General features: G+C 43.1%; 1 protein-coding gene across 2 annotated transcripts in view; it reads left to right on the top strand.

The window, feature by feature from the left end:
• SLC41A3 (solute carrier family 41 member 3) overlaps positions 1-9,444 on the top strand; it is a 60,231-nt gene that overhangs the window by 18,984 nt on the left and 31,803 nt on the right. The window contains exon 1 of one of the 2 annotated variants that reach the window (XM_069736275.1): positions 4,197-4,283. The exons of the other annotated variant lie outside the window; for it this stretch is intronic. The gene's annotated coding sequence lies outside the window, so the exon portion shown is untranslated. Of the gene's footprint in view, positions 1-4,196; positions 4,284-9,444 lie in introns of those variants that run through there. 2 annotated transcript variants of the gene reach the window in all.

The following is a 9,444-nucleotide window of genomic DNA, read 5'->3' as shown; positions in this document are numbered from 1 at the left end:
CGGTTCAGTCTGTTTACCTGCTGGCAATCGCCCACCCTACAACAAGCCCATTATTCCCCAGAGGGATCCTCTTACAACTCAGGTCTGTGCCCCACATGCAGGAAAACCAGAGGAGGGATTCCCTAAAAATTAACCCCTTCGGAGCATTTTCATAGGATTTTTTATTTTTTTTCATAAGAATTGCTGAGATTTTATTGAAATGTTTCTTACTATTTTGGATCCATCCGTCAGCTCAGAAAGCAACATTGGCTCAATGGCACCTCCTGTTATGTAGTCTCAGGGCCAAAACCCAAACTAGGAACCCAAAGAGAGAAAAAATAATGGAAATATTCACACTTCTTCTGTTAAGCAGCCACTGGTTTGACTTGCAACTAAAAAAATAAGGACAAGGGACTGAGGCCTAAGACTGAACAAGAGACAACATCGTAAGAATACAACTACTCTAAAACTATTATACTGCCCCCCTACGTACAAGAATATAACTGCTATAATACTGCCCCTATGTACAAGAATATAACCACTATAATACTGCTCCTATGTACAAGAATATAACTACTATAATACTGCTCCTATGTACAAGAATATAACTACTATAATACTCCTCCCTATGTACAAGAATATAACTACTATAATACTGCTCCTATATACAAGAATATATCTACTATAATACTGCCCCTATGTACAAGAATATAACTGCTATAATACTGCCCCTATGTACAAGAATAGAACTACTATAATACTGCTCCTATGTACAAGAATATAACTACTATAATACTGCCCCTATGAACAGGAATATAACTACTATAATACTGCTCCTATGTACAGGAATATAACTACTATAATACTGCCCCTATGTACAAGAATATAACTACTAGAATACTGCTCCCTATGTACAAGAATATAACTACTATAATACTGCCCCTATGAACAGGAATATAACTACTATAATACTGCTCCTATGTACAGGAATATAACTACTATAATACTGCCCCTATGTACAAGAATATAACTACTATAATACTGCTCCTATGTACAAGAATATAACTACTATAATACTGCCCCCTATGTACAAGAATATAACTACTATAATACTGCCCCCTATGTACAAGAATATAACTACTATAATACTGCCCCTATGTACAAGAATATAACTACTATAATACTGCCCCTATGTACAAGAATATAACTACTATAATACTGCCCCTATGTACAAGAATATAACTACTATAATACTGCTCCTATGTACAAGAATATAACTACTATAATACTGCCCCCTATGTACAAGAATATAACTACTATAATACTGCCCCCTATGTACAAGAATATAACTACTATAATACTGCCCCTATGTACAAGAATATAACTACTATAATACTGCCCCTATGTACAAGAATATAACTACTATAATACTGCCCCTATGTACAAGAATATAACTACTATAATACTGCCCCCTATGTACAAGAATATAACTACTATAATACTGCCCCCTATATACAAGAATATAACTACTATAATACTGCCCCCTATGTACAAGAATATAACTACTATAATACTGCCCCTATGTACAAGAATATAACTACTATAATACTGCCAATAAAAGTAAATGTAAATGGTGGCGCAAAATGTAAGAAAAAAAGGGGGGGGGGGAAGGGAAAGGCTATCAATCCTTGCTGCAATACCAAACCAACCTCCACACTAGGTTGGTGGGAAAATAAATAGTACAAAACAATGATGCACCTAAGTGCACTTAGGTGCATCATTGTTTTGTACTATAATACTGCCCCTATGTACAAGAATATAACTATGTCCTACCACTATATTTATGAATGTCACATTTGTTTGTATTGATCTTTAATCATTAATATAATTTTTTATAGAATCCATTTCGGTTCCCTTCATGCCCCATCACTGCTCAGTGTGTAGTCGTGTTGCGGAGTGCTGGGTGTTAGTAGGGCAGTGTGGGGGTGTACATCATATGTGGGTACGATCAAGGGAAGGAAATGCAATATTTCCCTTCTAGTAAAATATTCCGCTCACCGGTATCTCCAGTCCGGAGAGTTCTGCTCATCACATGCCGGTTTATAACTTCTGCCTACATTGCACCAAAACCACTGGCCAGACACCGATGCAGAGTTGATGATAAATGAGCGTTATCTGCCGTATCTGCTGACAAGCTTTTCTAGTGTTTCATCTTTAAATCTCCACCAAATCAGCATTTTCCACTCTGTCAACATTTATTGCTTTTGTTTCTGGTAAATGCTACATAACCTGCCATTTATTAGACTGAGCTTCTCCAGCCACAAATGCTACAATGTAGTCCTGGTGAAAAGTTCTCAGACTGACACAAAGTTTGTTTTTCACATTTTGCCTCTTCAGGGTTTTTGATCTTTTCTTTAGATGTTCCGTTGGTTTCTCATGAACAATTATAAACATTTCACAAGATTTTACACTTTTATTGACAAATACATGCAGTTTCTTATTCTCCAGACTTCTGCCCTCATCCACGGTCAGCTGGATATTGGCTTACAGGCAGATTCTGACTGATGGCTGCCCGTTCTTGTCTCGCGGGCAGGGTCCTCCCTCCTACTGTACCTGTGTGCCTTGTTTTTTGCTCATGTTTATTGTATTTGTCTATATTTGCCCCCTTTTCACATGTAAAGCGCCATGGAATAAATGGCGCTATAAAAATGTATAATAATAATAAAAATAATAATCGGAGCTTTGAGGTTATCACAATTTCTGGGTTTTTCTTTGTTCTAACACTTTTTGAGGACTGACCGCAGGTTCTCAATGGGATGACATCCGGGGGGTTTCCTGACTGAGGACTCAATGTCAGTGTTTTCTTACGTCTCGCTTTTTTCTTGTGACCTCACGATGGTAAAAGCGTCATCCCCACATTGTCCTGGGTGATGGGAGAAGCTGCTCTTGAAGGAGGTTTATTCATGGCGGTATTCCTGGGAAAAACTTTCCTCCCTCCGTGAATAAGAAACCCTCACACATGAATGGATTCAGGATGTTTACTGTTGAATGTTTGCATAAACTTGTTGTATTTGTCAATAATAGTTTAACAACTTACGTCAGTAACCATAGAAACATCCAACTTTAAGATCTCATTTACACATCAGCCTTTCACGTTAGTGTTATGGTTTTTTTTTTTTTTTTGTTCTTCACGGTTTGCACTTGTACCTGTGAACAGCCTCATAGACTGTCATATGTTTGAATTTTTTTTCCCCACGGACCAAGTGGTTCGTGCAAAAACGTGGAGAAATGTCCAATATTGATCCCAGTGTTGGATCAAAAATATTCAATGCAAGTCTAAAGGTCAGTGAAAAATCCATGGAGAAAAGATGATCTGATGAAAATCACTGGTGAAACTCAGTCCGTGTTTCTTCTGTGTAATAAACCCTGACGTCTCAATGAGGCCTCAAGGGTCCAAAACCCGGAAGTGAACTGTGAAAACTATGATTTGTGTCAGTCTCAAAACTTTTGTCTGCAATTGTGTTCTTCCCCGTACATAAACTGAAGGGAAAAGGATAACGGGGATTCTCTCTATGGGGTTCTTTGAATCCTTGTGTCATTTTCGGCCTCTCCCTGCTCTGCACATTGTAAAATGCATTGTCAGGCTGCCGTCACACTATCCGTATCCAAAACCAGGAGTGGAACAATCAGAGGAAAAGTATAATAGAAACATTTGCACCACTTCTGCATTTATCACCCACTCCTGGTTTAGGCTACAAATACTGATGTAAAATACTGACCAAGTACTGAATGTGTGACGGCAGCCTAATAGGATTGACTGGAGTCAAAGTAATGGAGGGGGGAGGGGGGTGGCAGGGAGCCCCACAGCTGAGGCCAGTGACTGCTTGTAGTGGCTACTTGGATCAACAAGACTAGAGATGAGCAAATTTGATCGGGTCAGGGCTTATTCAGCAAGTTATAGCGCTTTCCGAATAAGCTGCAGAGGGAACCCCGGATACATGGAGCGCGTCGGCTGATCGGTACCGCAGCTACATGTGTCGTGGCTGTGTGACAGGTACAGAGCATGCATGGAGAGCCCAACACACAGGCTGTCCGTACATGTGCTGTGACAGTGAAACAGCTGCGACACCTGTAGCTGCGGAGCCAATCAGCCGGCGCGCTCCATGTATCCGGGTTCCCTCTGCAGCTAATTCGGTAAGTGCTATAGCTTGCAGAATAAGCAGGAACCGGATCAAATCCGCTCATCTCTAGACAAAACCTCAGCTGTGGAAGTAAACAAAAGGCCACAGGGCGCCACAGTCACAGTGAGTAATGCTTACTTTATTATTTACTGTGTGAATTTATTACTGATCCTGAGTTACATCCTGTATTATACCCCAGAGCTGCACTCACTATTCTGCTGGTGCAGTCACTGTGTACATACATTACACTACTGATCCTGAGTTATATCCTGTATTATACTCCAGAGCTGCACTCACTATTCTGCTGGTGCAGTCACTGTGTACATACATTACACTACTGATCCTGAGTTACATCCTGTATTATACCCCAGAGCTGCACTCACTATTCTGCTGGTGCAGTCACTGTGCACATACATTACATTACTGATCCTGAGTTACCTCCTGTATTATACCCCAGAGCTGCACTCACTATTCTGTTGGTGCAGTCACTGTGTACATACATTACATTACTGATCCTGAGTTACATCCTGTATTATACCCCAGAGCTGAACTCACTATTCTGCTGGTGCAGTCACTGTGTACATACATTACACTACTGATCCTGAGTTATATCCTGTATTATATACCCCAGAGCTGCACTCACTATTCTGCTGGTGCAGTCACTGTGCACATACATTACATTACTGATCCTGAGTTACCTCCTGTATTATACCCCAGAGCTGCACTCACTATTCTGCTGGTGCAGTCACTGTGTACATACATTACATTACTGATCCTGAGTTACATCCTGTATTATACCCCAGAGCTGAACTCACTATTCTGCTGGTGCAGTCACTGCGTACATACATTACACTACTGATCCTGAGTTATATCCTGTATTATATACCCCAGAGCTGCACTCACTATTCTGCTGGTGCAGTCACTGTGCACATACATTACATTACTGATCCTGAGTTACCTCCTGTATTATACCCCAGAGCTGCACTCACTATTCTGCTGGTGCAGTCACTGTGTACATACATTACATTACTGATCCTGAGTTACCTCCTGTATTATACCCCAGAGCTGCACTCACTATTCTGCTGGTGCAGTCACTGTGTACATACATTACATTACTGATCCTGAGTTACATCCTGTATTATACCCCAGAGCTGAACTCACTATTCTGCTGGTGCAGTCACTGTGTACATACATTACACTACTGATCCTGAGTTATATCCTGTATTATATACCCCAGAGCTGCACTCACTATTCTGCTGGTGCAGTCACTGTGCACATACATTACTGATCCTGAGTTACCTCCTGTATTATACCCCAGAGCTGCACTCACTATTCTGCTGGTGCAGTCACTGTGTACATACATTACATTACTGATCCTGAGTTACATCCTGTATTATACCCCAGAGCTGAACTCACTATTCTGCTGGTGCAGTCACTGTGTACATACATTACACTACTGATCCTGAGTTATATCCTGTATTATATACCCCAGAGCTGCACTCACTATTCTGCTGGTGCAGTCACTGTGTACATACATTACTGATCCTGAGTTACATCCTGTATTATACCCCAGAGCTGCACTCACTATTCTGCTGGTGCAGTCACTGTGTACATACATTACATTACTGATCCTGAGTTACATCCTGTATTACACTCCAGAGCTGCACTCACTATTCTGCTGGTGCAGTCACTGTGCACATACATTACATTACTGATCCTGAGTTACATCCTGTATTATACCCCAAAGCTCCGCTCCCAAGTGCCGGCGCCAGAGTTGGGTTTTCACCTGCGAGACTCGGCCATATCTCACGTATGTGTGATCGCGGCCTTAAAGCGGTTGTTTCCACCTCCAAAGCAGTAGGCGGCTTCGGTCATGGACACATAAACCTGTGCGTTATGATGAAGGGTCCATATATGGTTTTTGCACAGGGGTCCTCTTTTGTGTTTGTCCCCCACTATTCATGCTGATAAAGGACAGTGACACTGGCGGCCTGCGGAGAATCAGTACAGGGTCAAGGCACGTCTTTCTGTGTTCTGTTGTATGTGCGCCTTTCAAATGTGCACAGCGGCAGAGCAGCGCTCATCAGGTACCGACCCAATGTGCTGCGGTATAAGGTCACCGCCGACCTCCTCACGCTGCTGCTGTCACGTCTGCACCAAATTAAAAAAACCTGACCATCACGTCCAAACATAGACTAAGTGTGAACAGGCGCTGAACCTAGAGGCACCAACTCATATGCAGTGAAATAAATAAGGCAGCACACTGTAGCGCCAAAACTTCCAAACATGAAATATGAAAATTGAATTGCATTACTGCACTAGAGATATGAAAAATTGCAGTAATGCAATTAAATTTTCATATTTGCAAGTTTTGGCGCTACAGAGTGCTGCCTTATTTATTTGACGTCTGCACCAAAGAGGGAGAAAATCTCAGCCTTTTTTTTTTTTTTTTTTGCATGTGAGAAAAATCACTGATGTGTGAATGAGCCCCGAGTCCCAGCGCAGAACAGCGGAGCCGCCGTCTGGTGATTCTGACAGCTGCTCCAGATATGACTGCAGTATTAGATGCCAGGCGTCCAGATTTTCGTAATGTCCTTCCTTGCACATCACCACAAACCACCGCGTTTTATTCACATCTGGTGTAAATGGCGTTTTAGACTTCAGTGACTAGTTGCCTGTAATATACCGTAGGGAAAATAAGTATTTGATACGCTGCCAATTTTGCACGTTTTCCCACCTACAAAAAATGGAGAGGTCTGTCATTTTTACTGTAAGTGCTGTTAACCTGTGAGAGACAGAAACTAAAAATTCAATGTGATTTTCTGAATTTTATCATAATTAATTTGCATTTTATAGCATGAAATAAGTATTTGATGCAATAGAAAAACAGAACTTAATATTTGGTCCAGAAACCTTTCTTTGCAATTATTGAGGTCAGACGTTTCCTGTAGATCTTGACCAGGCTTGCACACACTGCAGCAGGGATATTGGCCCCCTCCTCCATACAGATCTTCTCCAGATCTTCCAGGTATTGGGGCTGTCGCTCCCAAAGATTTTCTATTGGGTTCAGGTCTAGATTCAGGCTAGGCACTCCAGGACCTTGAAATGCTTCTTACGGAGCCGCTCCTTCGTTGCCCCACCTGTGTGTTTCCGGTCATATTGAAGCTGGAAGACTCGGCCACGACCCATCTTCAGTCCTGAGGGGAGGTTGTTGGCCAAAATCTCGCGATACATGACCCCATCCATCCTCCCTTCAATACAGTGCAGTTGTCCTATCCCCTTTGTAGAAAAGCATTCACAAAGTATGATGTTTCCCCACCATGCTTCACGGTTGGGATGGTGTTCTTGGAGTTGTACTCATCCTTCTTCTTCCTCCAAACACGGCGAGTGGAGTTGAGACCAAAGTAGAACTTTTTGGTATCATCTGACCACGTCACCGTCTCCCGTGCCTCCTCAAATCATCCAGATGGTCATCGGCGAACTTCAATTGGGCCTGGACATGTGCTGGGTGAGCAGGGGGACCTTGTGTGCCCTGCAGGATTGTAATCCATGATGGCATAGTGTGTTACTAACAGTAATGCTTGAGACTGTGGTCCCAGCCCTCTTCAGGTCATTGTCCAGGTCCTCCCGTGTAGATATGCGCTGCTTCCTGACCTTTCTCAGAATCATCCTTACCCCACGAGGTGAGATCTCTCATGGAGACCCAGACCGAGGAAGACTACTAATTGTGATCCTGCTCCTGTTTCTGAGATATGGCCGCCTATTCCATATAAATTTGAACTTTTTATTGGGCGTAATTCGCAAATCCTCTCATTGGGTGTCTATTTGAGGATCACGCCCATTTGTTAATAAAACTAAGTTCTATACAGGGAAGAAGAGGCTCGAGAATGGAGATGATCAGGAAAAAATGAAAAACATCACTGGATTCAGGAGAACTGCGGCATCTACACCACCAGGTAAAGAGCTCACATAGTTATGACAAGCGACAGGTCCCCTTTAAACTCCTCCAGACAGCGAAGTACCTGACACCTCCCTTTTATTGGGGGTCCCTGTGACCACATATTTATAATCTATCTTGCGAGACAATAGCTTTTCAAGAAAAGCAATTTCTCTACTGTATGATGAGCACACAGGCGTGTGTAGGTGCAATTTGCTTTATTTCCTGAAGGGGGTGCTAGTACACCTCTCCTTTAGTGTATAGTGGAATACAAGCTATTGTCCTCTGGTGTCAGCCACATTAGAAGCTATGTGGACTGCTGACTTTGGAGGGGCTGTATACTGTGCCGTCTGTCTACGGCTCTCGGCCAATTGGCATGGCTGAGACCGCGTTTAACCCCTTATTGGCCAGATTTCCTCTGCTTTGATCCATTAGACGTAGATTAATTTCATATACGCTTCAACCTTTTCTTCCTGTGATGTCGCCGGGTGGCTGCCACCTATTATTCACGGATTCATAGAGCGGGCCTGGATCTCCTGCCAGTGTGTGCGCCCGGCAGCGGGGATCCAGCATTAATGCCGGAAGGGGAGAGAGTCACAGAGCAGCTGAGGACAGGACACAGCGTGACACTCCAATCTGCTCCACCAGACCTCCCTGTGCCAACCGCACTGCCCACAGCTCTGCCAGGTCTCCGAATGTTCAGGCAGATAAATGAGGGAAAACTAATTCTCTGTGGGTTTGGAAATTGCATTGAGTTTTGAGGGTAAAGCACTCTCTGTACCCCACAAGTACAGGGTGGTCTTCGTGCAGCGTTTACCATGAGCCGTGCACGGTGGTACATGACACTAGGCCATATGCAAGCAATAGGGTTTGATGGGATTCCAGTTTGGCAGCCACCTGTATTAGTCTGACTAGTTTCCTGCAATACCAGAAATGGTCTATGGACAAGTGTGGCGCTGTTGGTTATGGATACAGTGTAACCCACCGAGCTCCGTATTTCTACACTTTTGACCTGATATTCCCATGAATGGCTGAGATTGGAATACCCCTTTAGCTTCCATTACTGATCTCGAGGACGGAGGACCGCTTGTAAGGCCCCTTTCACACATCAGTTTTTTGCCATCAGTCGAATTTTGAAAAAACGGATCCAGCGAATGATGCCGTGTTATACACTTGTATTAGCGATGGATGGCCTCACGTTTCATCCGTCGTTTGCCGGATCCGTCGAAAATGGCCCGTCCGGCGGCCGGAGACAACGGACATAGTAACGTTTTTTGTCTCTGTCGAAAAAACAGACAGCGACGGATCCGTCGTTTGTTAGAATGGAAGCCTATGGACGCCGGATCC

Source organism: Ranitomeya imitator, chromosome 8, assembly GCF_032444005.1.
Source record: "Ranitomeya imitator isolate aRanImi1 chromosome 8, aRanImi1.pri, whole genome shotgun sequence".
Classification (NCBI taxonomy): domain Eukaryota; kingdom Metazoa; phylum Chordata; class Amphibia; order Anura; family Dendrobatidae; genus Ranitomeya; species Ranitomeya imitator.
This window is presented reverse-complemented; position numbering and strand designations above follow the sequence as displayed.